The 17,461-nt window shown below is 39.0% G+C and overlaps 1 protein-coding gene across 1 annotated transcript in view; it reads left to right on the forward strand.

Moving 5' to 3' along the window:
• The window catches only part of LOC126334521 (integrator complex subunit 13), a 132,995-nt gene that overhangs the window by 76,739 nt on the left and 38,795 nt on the right, over positions 1-17,461 (forward strand). The gene's annotated exons all lie outside the window — the stretch shown is intronic.

The following is a 17,461-nucleotide window of genomic DNA, read 5'->3' on the forward strand; positions in this document are numbered from 1 at the left end:
GGATTAGTGATCACAAGGTCATTGTAGCTAGGCTCAATACCATTTCTTCCAAACCCATCAGAAACAAACGCAAAATAATTTTATTTAAAAAAGCGGATGAAGTGCCACTAGAAGCCTTCCTAAAAGACAATTTTCATTCCTTCCGAACTGACTATGCGAATGTAGACGAGATGTGGCTCAAATTCAAAGATATAGTAGCAACAGCAATTGAGAGATTCATACCTCATAAATTGGTAAGAGATGGAACGGTTCCCCCGTGGTACACAAAAGGTCCGAACGCTGTTGCAGAGGCAACGGAAAAAGCATGCGAAGTTCAGAAGAACGCGAAATCCCGAAGATGGGCTAAAATTTACAGACGCGCGAAATTTGGCACGTACTTTGATGCGAGATGCCTTTAATAGGTTCCACAACGAAACATTGTCTCGAAATTTGGTAGAAAATCCGAAGAAATTCTGGTCGTATGTAAAGTACACAGCGGCAAGACGCAGTCAATACCTTCGCTGCGCAGTGCCAATGGTACTGTTATCGACGACTGTGCCGCTAAAGCGGAGTTATTGAACGCAGTTTTCCGTAATTCCTTCACCAGGGAAGACGAATGGAATATTCCAGAATTTGAAACACGAACATCTGCTAGCATGAGTTTCTTAGAAGTAGATACCTTAGGGGTTGCGAAGCAACTCAAATCGTTTGATACGGGCAAGTCTTCAGGTCCAGATTGTATACCGATTAGGTTCCTTTCAGATTACGCTGATACTATAGCTCCCTACTTAGCACTCATATACAACCGCTCGCTCACCGATAGATCTGTACCTACAGATTGGAAAATTGCGCAGGTCGCACCAGTGTTCAAGAAGGGTATTAGGAGTAATCCATTTAACTACAGACCTATATCATTGACGTCGGTTTGCAGTAGGGTTTTGGAGCATATACTGTATTCAAACATTATGAACCACCTCGAAGGGAACGATCTATTGACACGTAATCAGCATGGCTTCAGAAAACATCGCTCTTGTGCAACGCAGCTAGCTCTTTATTCGCACGAAGTAATGGCCGCTTTCGACAGGGGATCTCAAGTTGATTCCGTATTTCTAGATTTCCGGAAAGCTTTTGACACCATTCCTCACAAGCGACTTCTAATCAAGCTGCGGAGCTATGGGGTATCGTCTCAGTTGTGCGACTGGATTCGTGATTTCCTGTCAGGAAGGTCGCAGTTCGTAGTAATAGACGGCAAATCATTGAGTAAAACTGAAGTGATATCAGGTGTTCCCCAGGGAAGCGTCCTGGGACCTCTACTGTTCCTGATCTATATAAATGACCTGGGTGACAATCTGAGCAGTTCTCTTAGACTGTTCGCAGATGATGCTGTAATTTACCGTCTAGTAAGGTCATCCGAAGACCAGTATCAGCTGCAAAGCGATTTAGAAAAGATTGCTGTATGGTGTGTCAGGTGGCAGTTGACGCTAAATAACGAAAAGTGTGAGATGATCCACATGAGTTCCAAAAGAAATCCGTTGGAATTCGATTACTCGATAAATAGTACAATTCTCAAGGCTGTCAATTCAACTAAGTACCTGGGTGTTAAAATTACGAACAACTTCAGTTGGAAGGACCACATAGATAATATTGTCGGGAAGGCGAGCCAAAGGTTGCGTTTCATTGGCAGGACACTTAGCAGATGCAACAAGTCCACTAAAGAGACAGCTTACACTACACTCGTTCGTCCTCTGTTAGAATATTGCTGCGCGGTGTGGGATCCTTACCAGGTGGGATTGACGGAGGACATCGAAAGGGTGCAAAAAAGGGCAGCTCGTTTTGTATTATCGCGTTATAGGGGAGAGAGTGTGGCAGATATGATACACGAGTTGGGATGGAAGTCATTACAGCATAGACGTTTTTCGTCGCGGCGAGAGCTTTTTACGAAATTTCAGTCACCAACTTTGTCTTCCGAATGCGAAAATATTTTGTTGAGCCCAACCTACATAGGTAGGAATGATCATCAAAATAAAATAAGAGAAATCAGAGCTCGAACAGAAAGGTTTATGTGTTCGTTTTTCCCGCTCGCTGTTCGGGAGTGGAGTAGTAGAGAGACAGTATGATTGTGGTTCGATGAACCCTCTGCCAAGCACTTAAATGTGAATTGCAGAGTAGTCATGTAGATGTAGATGTAGATGTATGTTTTGGAAGATGATAGTTGTAGGTAATGCAGAACACTTCTTGTAATTGTCATTTGATTTTTGTGCTTATTAAATATGTGTTTATAGGGACCTTCAAAAAGTGCACCAGTTCGGAATCACATAATATATTTTTATTTGTTGATTGCGTATCATTTCAGTTTGCATAAGCATTTTGATTATTGCTTCAATCTGAATTTCTCACGCTGCTTAATTGTGTGTATAACCATGGAGTAGTTTACTATTCTGCAGTGTGTGATAAGAATAAAACATTTTATCACAAGGAAAAAGTTATGCAGCAACTGTGAGATGTCTTTTTGCAATTCTAGGGTGCAATGAAGCACCAAAAAATCAACAGTTCACAGACTTATTTAAAGTTCAATAAAACAGGTTAACAGTGAACATTAAAGAGTTCTGGGCACACTAGTTTTGGCCTACCTTTGCAAAACATTGTGGTGCTTTGTGTTAAGGTGTTTTTTGGTGCAGTGTAGTTGGTTCTTCGCTGTTCCCAAGAGTTCAGCATATCAGTGTGGCAGATTCTCTGGCATGATCTCCATTACCGCCCTTACAGAATGCAGTTAACACAGCAACTGAGAGAAGTCAGATATGAGAAAAGGCAACATTTTTTGACTGGTTTGTAAGAAAACAGCAATTTTGTGAGGATCTTCATCTTTAGTGACATATCACATTCCACTTAAATGCGTTTGTGAATAAACAGAACTATTGCTTGTAGCTGTCAGAAAATAATTGCCTGGTTCAAGAGAGGGAAATGCATCCACGGTGAGTGACAGTTTGTTGTGGCTTTTGGGTGGTTGGCATCAATGGCCCTTTTTTTATTTTAAGGTGAGCGAGGACAAGCTGTGACAGTTAATATAAACAGATACAATGTCATGGTAAGAGATTTTTTATGGCTTCATCGCATTGTAATAGATGTCCAAGTTTTGGTTCCAGCAGGATGATGCCAACTGTCACTCTCATGATGAAACAATTGAGTTATTCCACGAGCGTTTTTTGGATTGCCTCATCTCATGGAATGGTGACCAACAATAGCCACCAAGGTTATGGCACTTAACCTCTTGCGATTATTTCTTTGGGTTTATCTTAAATTGTTAGTGTACGGTCCATAAATCCCAAAATATCTGTGAGTTAAAGGAGGAAATTTGGTGGTGTAATACAAGAGGAGTCTCGCAAGTAGTTCAAAGAGAATTTCATGGACAAACTTCTTATGTGTGAGTGCAGTAGAGGAGGACATATGCTAGACATCATTTTCCATACTTGAAATGGGAAGCTGTGATGAACATGTTCATTTAATTTGTTAATGTGTTTTGAAAATACAAAGCTCAAAATTTGATGTTTCAAAAGTGGCACACTTTTTCAAGGACTCTATATACAGGGTGATTCAAAAATGCATGTAAATATTTTAAGGGTGTATTTGTGAGGTAAATATAAGACAAAAATGTTCTATACAATTTTTGCTATACTTGACTTATTACAGAGTTATGAACAAAACATGATAATACATTCAATACAACGTAAAGTATTTACTTCCCAGAGTTCACAGTTTAATTACAGTGCATTTGGACTAAAAACGCAAACTGGTAAATAAACGTGACGTAACAAACTGAAACAATTCCTCGCGAATACTGTATTACTTTAGTTCCTGTTGATTGAACTAAATCAATGCAAAATAACTAAGGAAAATACGTGAAGAATTTACAGACTGTACTGTACTGTACTGTATTTGCACAAATCTTAATGCAATGCATGTTCAAAATGCTGTCCCTGAACTTGCATACAGACCCGTGCTCATCGCCGCAATGATCTCTGCACATTACACAGTCCGTTCAACTCTCCACGAATAATTTCACAACCACCTTCAATTTTTTGTTGTAGCACTTCTCTGTTCGGTACTGCAGAAGAATACACCAATGTCTTTAGTCGGCCCCATAAATAAAAGTCTAAAGGGTTCAGGTCAGGTGATCTGGCTGGCCAAGCAATTGGTCCTCCGCGACCTATCCATCGATGTGGATACGCATCATTGAGGTACGCCCTTACGTTGCGGCTGTAATGGGCAGGAGCACCATCGTGCATAAACCACAAGGTGGCTCGTGTTGCAAGAGGGACATCCTGTAACAATCCAGGCAATTCCCCCTCCAAAAATTCGCGGTAAGCGTGCCCAGTCAGCCTTGGAGGTAGAACATGAGGTCCAAATAAGTCATTCCCCACAATACCACACCAAATGTTTATGGAGAATTGATGTTGATATCCACGCACAATTCTCGTGCCAGGATTCTCGACAGCCCACTGGTGCATATTATGCGAATTGATTACACCCGCACGAGTAAACATGGCCTCATCTGTGAATAATATCCGCCGAATGAACATTGGATCATTCAAATGACGCTCTTGTGACCACTGGCAGAATTGCTGATGGCGAGGATAGTCTGCAGGTGTCAATTCGTGCACTTTGTGCAGGTGAAATGGATGTAACTGTTGTCTCCGAAGCAGCCGCCATACAGTAGATTGTGGAAGTTGTACAGCTGCACTAATTTGTCTCATACTGATGGCTGGATCTTGGTCTACCAGGTCCAAAACATGTTCCTCGATGTTCACTGCATGCTCAAGTGGTCGACCTGAATGTGGCCCAGGACGAATGCCATACTCCCGCATACGTCTGTCCACAGATACAAACGTCTGATGACTTGGTAACCGTCGTCTTGGAAACAGCTCACTGTACCTTCGTCTTGCTGCAAGTGCGTTTCCATCTGCTGCACCATACACAAGGTGCATATCAGCATACTCACTATTTGAGTACATCATGTGCACGAAACCTGTAGCCTTCCGACGATGAATGAACGACAGGAAGTACGTTTCCGTTACCAACAACATCAGCGCCATCTTCTGTACAGTAGGAGTAAACAGCAATTGCAAACACAAACAAACACTATTCATGCAGTTTCGAATCAACTGTTGGGAGATACGTATGTGCATTACGTACCAGAATATGGCATCCTGCTGCTTGCACTGGCGTCGTTTTGATACGGACATGACTTTCGTATTTTAACGATAACTCTGGAATTAAACGTTTATGGAAAAACATTTATAGAACATTTTTGTCTTATATTTACCTCACAAATACACCCTTAAAATATTTACATGCATTTCTGAATCACCCTGTATACATACATTCCTGGTTCTGTCATTATTGCCAATGATCAATGCCTGAAAAGGAGACAATCAGTATCCCAGAACAGTGGAAAAATTTAATCTCAACATTATTGCAGTTTCTAGGAATTGTTATTGTGATGTGTTCGTTAGTTGAATTATGCTGGAGTTGTATTACACTGCATCTGAAAGAGAGGAAACAGAAAACCAGCAGCAGAAACATTCTCTACAAAGACAAACACAGTGTAGAATGTGCATTAGTTAAGAGAATCAGAAGAACTCAACAGTAAGCAAGTGGATACTAATCCTGTAACTTAAAGCATTTATTTACATTGTAAAAACACTTATCAACAGGAAATGATTTTAACCCTGATCGAAAAACCATTTCTGACTCCATTCTCTTTATGTATGTTGGCAGTTCATTATAAAGAATGACACCAAAGTGTGTTTGAGTACATGTTGTTCTAACATGTTCTATGTGGAGCGACCAACAGTTGTTAGTATTAGCACTGTGGTAATCAGAGTTTGTTTACAGGTCACCAAGACTAGCTCTTGTCATCAACACACAAGGAATGTACAGTGAGCAAACAAAACTTTTTAAATAGGGGCTTGCAGTGAGTCCTCGAAAAGCTGTGTGGCAAGGTTCAGATGTAATGTAAAAATTTCATGTAATTGACAATTAATTTTAACCCAACTATTCCATAAACTACAAGGGACTGGAAGCAACCATAATAATCCATTCTAGCACCATCTGAGGAGCAAACTTTAGAAATAATTTGCAGAGAAAAACATGCAGAACTGAGTCCTGGGAGAGTTTAGTTGCATGATCTTTCCACTTGTAGTCTTATTCAACATACTTACCAGTTATATGCATCGTACACTTTCTAACACAGTTCAGCTAAGTACCACATGGAGATTTTTGGTTTTGATTCATCTTCTCAAATTGTCCATAGTTCGTTTTTCTCACATTAAAGGTCAACCTACTGGCAGTGAACCATGAATGCAAGGACTTGAGAACTTGTTCAGTTGTAGTGGACAGAGATTCTTTCACATCACTTCCTATTACACTAATGTCATCTGCAAACAACATGATCTTGACTGCAGCTTCTGAGGTGTGTATGCCATTTATATAAATGAGGAACTGAAGATGGCCTAACACACTGCCCTGGGGTGCACCTATTTTGACCTTCCTTGCATCAGGTATTAATTTGATTTTGTGGTTAGTATGAACTGAGCTCCACAACCTCTGGCCTACTTTGCAAAAGTGATTGAAACCACTTTTTTTCTTTTTTGTTTATCCCCATTGCTTCCAGCTTATGTAAAAGAATTTCATAACTAACCATATTGGAAGCTTTAGAAAGATTTAATTATCCTGTTATGTGACGAGGATATGTTGTACCATTGACTGCACTTTTTGATGTGCTGCTAAAGAATAAGTCTGTCATACTTTCTGGGAAGTCTTCAGTTAATCTTGGATAGTACTATAGATTCAGATTGGTTCACAAAAGAACTAATTTACTACATTTGTGATATACAATAAAATTAACAATTTAATCTTAGGTGTCTCCCATGGATTCTTATTGTCAATCATTATTGTTTTTACTTATTACTTCATAATAAAGAGTTAAGTAAATCGGTGGTTGAATTTTCTAGCATACTGCATCATTCTTTTTGTGCTAATTGGCTACCACATCCCATAGTGTACCATGTGGTACATTCAGCTCCAGTGCTAGTGCTCAGTTTATGAAATAATAATAAAATTTTTCTATCTTGTGTTGTACTCTCTACAAACTTATAAGAAATATCGTCACTGTAACCACAAATACCACAAACTTCAAACTATCATCTCATGGTCTGGCAACACAGTTGCTTGTTTTCTTCTTGACAGTTTTATGTTTCTTTTTTCTTTCACAAAATTATATCTTTGTAAATGTTTTGGGAATGGCAGTGATCACAGTGAACAGTAATGAAATATTGAACAGAATAGTTTTGATCACATAAAAACACTTTTATTAATGAGTGGTGACTGGTTTTGACCGTACAGTAGACACCAGTGGGTTGTATCCACAGTTCATGCTACATGCCATTGTGTCCACATTTTATCATTGGAGTATGATCTGAAGATTGTCGATATCAGGTTGAAACTGGTCACAACTTATGAATTAATGTGTTTTTACGTGGTCAGGACTGTTCTATATAAAAAATATTACCTGAACACATACTGGAAATCCTTGGTTAATAGTCTGATATGAATACTTTTTTTCTCTTGTTGTTTCAGAGTTTTGTATTACTACTATGTAGTGTACGTTAGAGTTCTGTAACAGTAACCAAACATTTCAGAAGTATGTTCTTTGGTTGGAATTATACACAACACATTCACTTTTAATGTACAGAACACAGCCATAGATTGTATATTGTTTCATTTATTTTGACTAGTTTCACACATCAGCTGTGAGCATCTACAGGTCTAAGCTTTGCATGTGATGCACTGTGCAATGTAGGATTTGTTCACCAGGTCTTTTGTTGCGTACTTTGGAATAATGCTGTGCAGCAGGCAATTGCAGTTAAATTTAATCAACATGTTGACTTGGATCAACTTGAGTTTCAGTCATAAATATTTATGAACATCTTCCCAAGCCTGATTGGGCACAAACATTGCAGACACAGCTGTCTCGTATCGTACTTGCACAGCTCATTACATGCAAAGCTGAGATGCAAGTGTGCTTAAGTTTGATTAGTAAAACTGATCAAAAACAATCATCATATGGCATGGCTGTTACACTGCCTAACAAGAAAAGTGAAGCACATAGAAGACATGGCTGAATGTCAATGTAATTTTATACACAAACACACCAGCAGCGAGTCTGAAAATGATTAGAGTTGTGATCCTCTGTGATAGGTAGAATGGCCACCAGTGTGCATTAGTGTTGTTCGTGAATCACCTAAAACTTGCACTGCAAATACTGTGGAAATGGAAAGTGCTATTGATGTGAGGTTTTCACAGAATGTATTGGAAGTCTGGGGTTGTACTGTTAGTCAATCAAAAGATTGTAATAATACTTAGAAGGTGTATTTTTTGTGCGAACATAGTTTTTTAAATGGAACAATGCCTATTGACATTAACAAATGCAAAGTAGGGTAAATTAGAAGGTCAGTGGTGTTTGTTACAGGAGTCTAGTGCGAGTCATTTTTGAGGTATCATATATTGAAAATTTCCTACACTGACACTTGTACAACACCTAAAGAACAGCACAACTGCATATACTAGTTATGTGGATTCTGACCAGTAATGAGACAGTTGGCCACCACAGGTTATATTCAAAATAACCACCAGCAGTGGAAATACATACTTCCATTCTGATATGGAATAACAGCTGTGCACATGCTGGCATTTCAGTGGAGATATTCGAGCAGGTTGCAGTAATATGCTGTTGCATGTAATTGGGAATAAGTCGTGTGTTCTTGTAGATAACGTCTTTCACCTTTCCCCACGGAAAAAAAGTGTACAGGCGTCAGATCTACAGAATAGACTGGGCAAGGTAAAAGTCCACTGCATCAAATCCAACAATTTGGAAACAGTTCATTAGGCATGCTGTAGTTCTTCTTGCAGTATGGGCTGGAGAGCCATCATTTTGGTACCACATGTTCTTTGTGGTTTCCAGAGGAACGCCTTCTGGCATCTGTGGAGGATGGTCTGTTAGGAGGCTTCGGTGCTTGTGCTTGTACAGTGTTCTGTCTATGAAAAATGGGCCTGTGATCTGATGGTTCACTCTCCCACACCACACATTAACACTTCATGGGTGCTGCCATCCTGCCTGACATAACTAATGGGGATTGTCAACAGACCAATAGTGCATGTTTCTGTAGTTTACCTGGCCCCCATGGTTGTTAAATGTGACTTCATCACTAAACAAGGTACATGTCACATCTAGAGTATCCTGTCTCTGTGTCCATGTACAGAAGATAACATGGTTCTGATAGTTTGTTTTCATGCAGCTCGTGTTGGAGAGAGGTGTGTTACAGATGGAACCTGTTTCGATGGAGAATGCCTAGGACACCTGCTTCATGCCACTTCCTCATGCGATTGTGCGGGAGCTGATGTGCATACCAGCTGCAGCAGCAGCAAGAACATTTATTTTCCCCTCTTGTGTAGTCACTGTTCCTTTCTGTTACATTGTCTATGTTTTGCACTAGCACCTTCATGTAAATAGTTGAAGAGAGATTGGTGATGTCTATTGGGATATCTTGCCACATACACCAAACAAAAACAAACTGCATTTTTCCTACTCCTTCCATACACTATGAGCATGTCAGCTTTTTCTGCGTTGGTAAATCCCATCATCCATTCATGACCTACTACTTGGACTATCACACACTAACTGTCTAGCAAGCTGCAGTGCACTCAAGGAGCACACAGGCACACTGTAAAAAACATAACAATGTTGTACTTAGCAAATACACAGGTTGAATGTCACAAACAAATGTCACTTTGGGAAGTTTCCAAAACACGATATCTTGTAAATGTCTCACACTAGACTCTTGCAACAAACATCACTGACATTCTAATTTATTGCACTTCTAGTTTGTTAATGTCAACAGGCATTGTTCCATCTATTAAAATACATGTTTGCACAAAAATACACTTTCTAAGTATTATTAAAATCTGTTTATTGGCTAACAATATGAGCCCCTGTCTGCCAGTCCATTCTGTGGAAACCACTCATGAATAGCACATTTCATTTTCACAATATTTGCGGTACAAGTTTTAGATGATTCACCCTGTAGAAGAGGCATAAACAGTATCAGATATTGAGTGTTCACTGTGAAGCACACAGAGAAGCCATGTACTTGTGTGTGACAGCCATATCAGCACCTGATAGAGTTTGAAAGTGGCATCATTGTAGCTCTCCGTTTGACTAGCAAGTGAAATTGTGTAATATCCAGATTTTTGGAGCATTTGGATGCAACAGTGACCTGATCTTGAACCGCCTGAGAGTGAGGGCAGGCATACTTGTCATTAATGTTCTAGTTCACGACATTTAACCATAGCAAGTTTGCTGTATTATGCACCAGGCACTTTGTAGCTCCTTCACATCTGCACCTGCCATCAGAGAACAAGCAGTTGACTCCCTGTGACATACTGTGTCATATTGCACCATTGGTCAGAGACTAGCAACAACCAGACTATGGAATTACAGTCCAATGCATAGGCTGCCATTAACACTACAATGCAAATGGCTGCAATTGGAGCAGTGCGGTGACCGGGAAGCATTGACAGCTGATGAATGGTATCCCATCATGTTCAGAGATGAATTGAGGTGTTGCACTGCCTCAGAAAATAGCTTTATTTCATCAATTGTTCTAATCATTGAACAAATCAGCTCACTCTCTTCAGTTGTGGTATCAGACCTTTCTACAAAAAATGAAGCTGCAGAGAGAAAGGTAACATTATAGACTGGCTGTTTGATAAATGGGATTGCAGTCTGTGAAACTATGGGAGATCTGGGAGACTGAAAACACCTTTTGAATGAAGGAATAGTCGAAGTGCTACTTATTATTTTCAAACCCTTTCCCTCCAACTTTTTTTGCCTTTCAGGGATATACATATTTGTAATTTTATAATGCTTTATTTGAATATATATGCCACTTTTTTCCCCAAATCTTTGTATTCCTAAACTTATTGAAGCAGCTACATTTCTTTAAATTTTACCTGTGTTACATAACGTTACTTCCACCATTTTACTTAACTGTGTCATAAAACGGTAAAATCAGTTTTGACAAAATTGATTCTCAATGCAAGTACCATAAGAAAAGACTGTATGAAAAAATGTAATTTTTTACTTTAGGGTGCGGTTTTATGGCCAAACTTATGTGTGTTGTTACTCTTCTGCAGATTCCATACACAATAGTGAAAAAACGATTTAGTTGTGCAGCAGCAGAAAATATGTTACATCATATATTCTTTACTTTCCCAAATCAAATTTCATCTTCAGCACAGAGTCTTGAGAAAGAAACATTTTTTGTTTGCTTGTATTTTAAAGTCAACTCTTGCTATCAGTTGTGCATTTCCTGTAATTAGACAGGTGAACAAAATTTTTATTATGGCATAATTTGCCCAATTTTGAATGAAAAATGAATGTTCATGTACTAATGGGTTCTTATTAAGAAGCTTTATTAAAGAATTATATACAATAAGGTCTTACTTAGATTGTTGTTGTTGTTGTTGTTGTTGTTGTTGTTGTTGTGGTCTTCAGTCCAGAGACTGGTTTGATGCAGCTCTCTATGCTACTCTACCCTGTGCAAGCTTCTTCATCTCCCAGTACCTACTGCAACCTACATCCTTCTGAATCTGCTCAGTGTATTCATCTCTCTTCTCCCTCTACAATTTTTACCCTCCACACTGCCCTCCAATACTAAATTGGTGATCCCTTGATGCATCAAAACATGTCCTACCGACCGATTCCTTCTTCTAGTTAAGTTGAGCCGCAAATTTCTCTTCTCCCCAATTCTGTTCAATGCCTTCTCATTAGCTATGTGGTGTACACATCTAATCTTCAGTATTCTTATGTGGCACTACATTTTGAAAGCTTCTATTCTCTTCTTTTCTAAACTATTTATTGTCCATGTTTCACTTCCATACATGGCTACACTCCACACAAATACTTTCAGAAACGACTTCCTGACTAATAAATGTATACTCGATGTTAAAAAATTTCTCTTCTTCAGAAACACTTTCCTTGTCATTGCCAGTCTTCATTTTATGTCTTCTCTACTTCGACCATTGTCAGTTATTTTGCTCCCCAAATACAAAAATTCATTTACTATTTTAAGTGTCTCATTTCCTAATCTAATTACCTCAGCATCACCCAGTTTAATTTGACTACATTCCATTATACTTGTTTTGCTTTTGTTGATGTTCATCTTATATCCTCCTTTCAAGACACTGTCCATTCCATTCAACTGCTATCCAGTTCCTTTGCTGTCTCTGACGGAATTACAATGTCATTGGCAAATTTCAAAGTTTTTATTTCTTCTCCATGGATTTTAATTCCTACTCTGAATTTTTGTTTTGTTTCCTTTACTGCTTGCTTGATATACAGATTGAATAATATCGGAGATAGGTTACAACCCTGTCTCACTCCTTTCTCAACCACTGCTCCCCTTTCGCGCCCCTCTACTCTTATAGCTGCCTTCTGGTTTCTGTACAAATTGTATATAGCCTTTCTCTCCCTTTATTTGACCTGTGCCACCTTCAGAATTTGAAAGAGAGTATTGTAGTCAACATTGTCAAAAGCTTTCTGTAAGTCTACAAATGCTAGAAGTGTAGGTCTGCCTTTCCTTAATCTATTTTTAAGATAAGTCGTAGGGTAAGTATTGCCTCACGTGTTCCGACATTTCTACGGAATCCAAACTGACCTTCCCCGAGGTCGGCTTGTACCAGTGTTTCCAATCGTCTGTAAAGAATTTGTGTTAGTGTTTTGTAGCCGTGACTTATTAAACTGATTGTTCGATAATTTTCACATCCGTCAGCACTTGCTTTCTTTGGGATTGGAATTATTATATTCTTCTTGAAGTCTGAGAGTATTTCGCCTGTCTTATATATCTTGCTCACCAGATGATAGAGTTTTGTCAATGCTGCCTCTCCCAAGGTTATCAGTGGTTCTAATGGAATGTTGTCTACTCCTGGGGCCTTGTTTCAACTTAGATCTTTCAGTGCTCTGTCAAACTCTTCACACAGTATTGTATCTTCCATTTGATCTTCACCTGCATGCTCTTCCATTTCCATAATATTATTCTCAAGTACGTCGCCCTTGTATAGACCCTCTATATACTCCTTCCACCTTTCTGCTTTCCCTTCTTTGCTTATAACTTGGTTTCTATCTGAGCTCTTGATATTCATACAAGTGGTTCTCTTTTCTCCAAAGGTCTCTTTAATTGTTCTGTGGGCATTATCTATCTTTCACCTTGTGGTATATGCTTCTACATCCTTACATTTGCCCTCTAGCTGTCCCTGCTAAGACATTTTGCACTTCCTGTCGATCTCACTTTTGAGACATTTGTATTCCTTTTTGCCTGCTTCATTTACTGCATTTTTATCTTTTCAGTTACCCAAGGATTTTTACTGGCCCTCATCTTTTTACCTACTTGATGCTCTGCTGCCTTCACTATTTCAGCTCTCAAAGCTACCCATTCTTCATCTACTTTATTTTTTTCCCTATTCTTGTCAATTGTTCCCTAATGATCCCCCTGAAACTCTCCACAACCTCTGGTTCTGTCAGTTTATCCAGGTCCCATCTCCTGAAATTCCCACCCTTTTGCAATTTCTTCAGTTTTAATCTACAGTGTATAACCAATAGATTGTGGTTATAGTCCACATCTGTCCCTGTAAATGTCTTACAGTTTATAAACTGGTTCCTAAATCTCTGTCTTACCATTATATAATCTATCTGAAGCCTTCCAGCATCTCCAGGCCTCTTCCATGTATACAACCTTCTTTCATGATTCTTGAACCAAGTGTTAGCTATGATTAAGTTATGCTCTGTGCAAAATTATACCAGGTGGCTTCCTCTTTCACTCCTTACCCCCATTCTGTATTCACCTACTATGTTTCCTCCTCTTCCTTTTCTTACTATTGAATTCCAGTCATCAATAACTATTAATTTTAATTTTCGTCTCCCTTCACTATCGGAATAATTTCTTTTATCTTATCAATCTCTTCGTCATCTGTGGAGCTCATTGGCATATAAACTTGTACTACTGTGGTAGGTGTGGGCTTCGTATCTATCTTGGCCACAATAATGCATTCACTATGCTGTTTGTAGTTACCTACCCACACTCCTATTTTTTTATTCATTAATAAACCTACTCCTGCATTATCTCTGTTTGATTTTGTATTTATAACTGTGTAGTCACCTGACCAGAAGTCTTGTTCCTCCTACCACCGGACCTCACTAATTCCCATTATATCTAAATTGAACCTATCCATTTCTCTTTTTAAATTTTCTAACCTACCTGCCCGATTACGGAATATAACATTCCATGCTCTGATCTGTAGAATGCCAGTTTTCTCTCTCCTGATACTGACATCCTCCTGAGTAGTCCTCGCCCAGTAATTTGAATGCGGGTCTATTTTCCCTCCAGAATATTTTACCCAACAGGACACTCCATCATGTAATTGTACAGTAAAGCTGCATGCCCTTGGGAAAAATTACAGCTGTAGTTTCCCCTTGCTTTCAGCCATTCGCAGTACCAACACAGCAAAGCTGTTTTTGTTAGTGTTAGAAGGCCAGATCAGTCACTCTTCCAGACTGTTGCCCTGCAAGTACTGAAAAGGCTGCTGCCCCTCTTCAGGAACCACAGGTTTGTCTGGCCTCTCAACAGATACCCCTCCATTGTGTTTGCACCCTCGATACAGCTATCTGTATCGCTGAGGCATGCAAGCCTCCCCACCAACAGCAAGATCCATGGTTCATGTAACTATTTAAAGAGATATTTCCATGGTGGTTGGGGAAGAGCATTGCTGTATTTAGTGGACACTGTTGTGCATTGAAAACTTGTTATGGATAAAAACAATTGCCATGAGGTTTTTTATGATACATAAATGAATGGAGACATGATGAATTGTTAACAATTTTGTCTCTGAGACACATAGATGAAGTACAACAACAGCTGAATGTAATTGTTTAATAACATACATATTAATACTAATTTTTAAAAGGTGAGAAAATTAAGTCATAAACGGAGAAAATAGGTACAAAGGAAGACAAGAAAAAGAAAGGTTAAAATTAGGAATATGAATTGAAAAGAGATGAATTGACAGGATCTGCAGTGATAAGCAGGAAACGCCAGAGAAAAAAAGTTGTGATAATGATAGAAAATAGGGGAAGACTGTACATATATTAAGCATTATACAAGAAATTATGTGCATAATTCATCTGATCCAGGGAACATAACAACTTTCTACTGTGCATATGGTCATAAGTTGTTTAAATGAAGGAGCCACTTATAAGGACTGTGACTATGTGATCTGATCCTAGTCCTGTGTCATTCAGATAGCACAGACATGTGCCTTCCGGAGATTAGCCTGTTGCTGTAGACGAGACTTAATTATTAACCTCGAGGATTGTAAGAAAAGTTGATAAATTAATTAAACAATGGAAACTCCAGGTTGGAATATTAGCAGTATTAGGAAAAGAATAGATTGCTACTTACCAGAAAGTTGCCCCATTGAGATGCAGACCGTTACATTGGTGACCACCATCACTAGTGGCTCTGACCACTTGCAGCTACTGGCAGCAGTGGGCATGTGTGATTGAAGTGTGCTTGCTTGCGTGAATTTGTGCTTGTTTTCTTTGCTGAAGAAGGCCTTGGCCAAAAGCTGTCTTTTCATTGTTACTGCACCTCAGCAGGTCATCTCTACAGTGAGTAGCAATCTGTCCTTTTCTTCAGAAATTAATTAGTTATAGACCTATCTTGCTATTATTTAACATCTAAAGGGCAATAAAAAAGTTTCCATTTCAGGGCTGTGCTGCAGTATATATGCAACATAGCACAATTCTGGTGTGGGTTTATAGTCACCAACATATAGGAAAGGGATTAGTGTGGCATTTGTTTATTTACAACATGTATGCGGTAAATGTGGAAACGTAAACTATGGCGACGTTATTACCAAACACATCCAAACAGGACTAATGTACTGGCTGCTCAAGGACAAACACTGGTAGACATCCATCAGAGAATGAAGAATGTGTGTGAGGAAGCATATCTGGGGAAAATGTCCTGGAAAGCAGTGGCAGTGAGTGCTGCTGCTTCATGATGAAGCACTTCCCCAGACCACAAATGCCATAACACAGAAGTTATGCCAATGGTAGTGAGAGACACTTGAGCACCCACCCTATGCTTCTGATAATTACAAATGCGATTATCATACCTGCAGTCCCTTAAAAATGTCCTTGAAGGGTTTGTGATTCCTATTGCATGAGGATGTGCAGTAGGCAATTAGAGACTTCTCCATGCAGCAGGACCTGGCCTTTTACCAAACAGGTATCTTCAGCTTGGTGCATCAGTGGATGATTGCTTCAATGCTCATGGCAAATTTGTCCGATTGACATAATAATTCTGGAATGTATAACCTTCAAACAGAAACTTTTTGATTACCTCTTATAATTTTCTTAATCTGTAGTGCAAATTTTTCCAAACTGGGAATTACTGTTAGTGCAGTTGCATTGAGCCACTTGACCCACTGCCAAATGCTTTATGATATTTAAGACTGTCAGCTTTCTGTTACATCAATCATAATTTTCTGAAACCAGCAAAAGAAGCAAAATTTGAACCTAGGAGGAAGTGAATACTTTCTCCTTCACACTGCAATGAATGCATATATGTTCAAATATTTTTTCCTTCGTAATTCTTTGTTATTCGGAGAAAATCCTATGCTTGAGCCGTATCTCCAGTTCTGCATGTAATAACATTATGCACACCCTGTTGTTTAATGTTTTGGTCAGTAGTGTATTTTGCATTCTTGTTACTTACTTGTCTTTTCTCATCACTTAAGTATGATAAAATGGTATTGGAAGGTTTTGAATAGAATACAAATAATGAAAGGAGTAATGGTAACTACTCACCCTCTAGCTGAGGCATTGAGCGGTTGGCAGGCATGTAAAGGAGAGTTTAAATATGTTGCTGATCTTCTTCTGAACATTGTCTTTCTTCAGAGACATTGCAACTCTCCCCACCCCCCTTAACACATACATAGCTCCGCCACTGGATAGTGTAGCTGACAAGGCTAACACAGTCCTGTATATGCACTTGGGTTTCACTGTATTAAACGTGTTCATCCTCTAACTAGTGTTTTAACCGTTACGGAAGGTTATCGTGTTATTATAGGTACTATGCACATGGAAAATCATAAAGAATCATACTAACAAGTACAGACAACTTGATCAAAGTGGAGTGTGTATAATTCAAAAAAATGTGCCAAAACCATGCAAATGTTTCAGTCCTAGTGCATTCAATACACTTTTAGTATGTATGTTTGTGTGTTTGTCAAAAGCTTCATTCTTAGGACTCTTACTTTTTATTGTTCTTATTGACGTTCTTTCAACAGCAACATTACCAGATGATGA

Source organism: Schistocerca gregaria, chromosome 2, assembly GCF_023897955.1.
Source record: "Schistocerca gregaria isolate iqSchGreg1 chromosome 2, iqSchGreg1.2, whole genome shotgun sequence".
In the NCBI taxonomy this organism is placed as follows: Eukaryota; Metazoa; Arthropoda; class Insecta; order Orthoptera; family Acrididae; genus Schistocerca; species Schistocerca gregaria.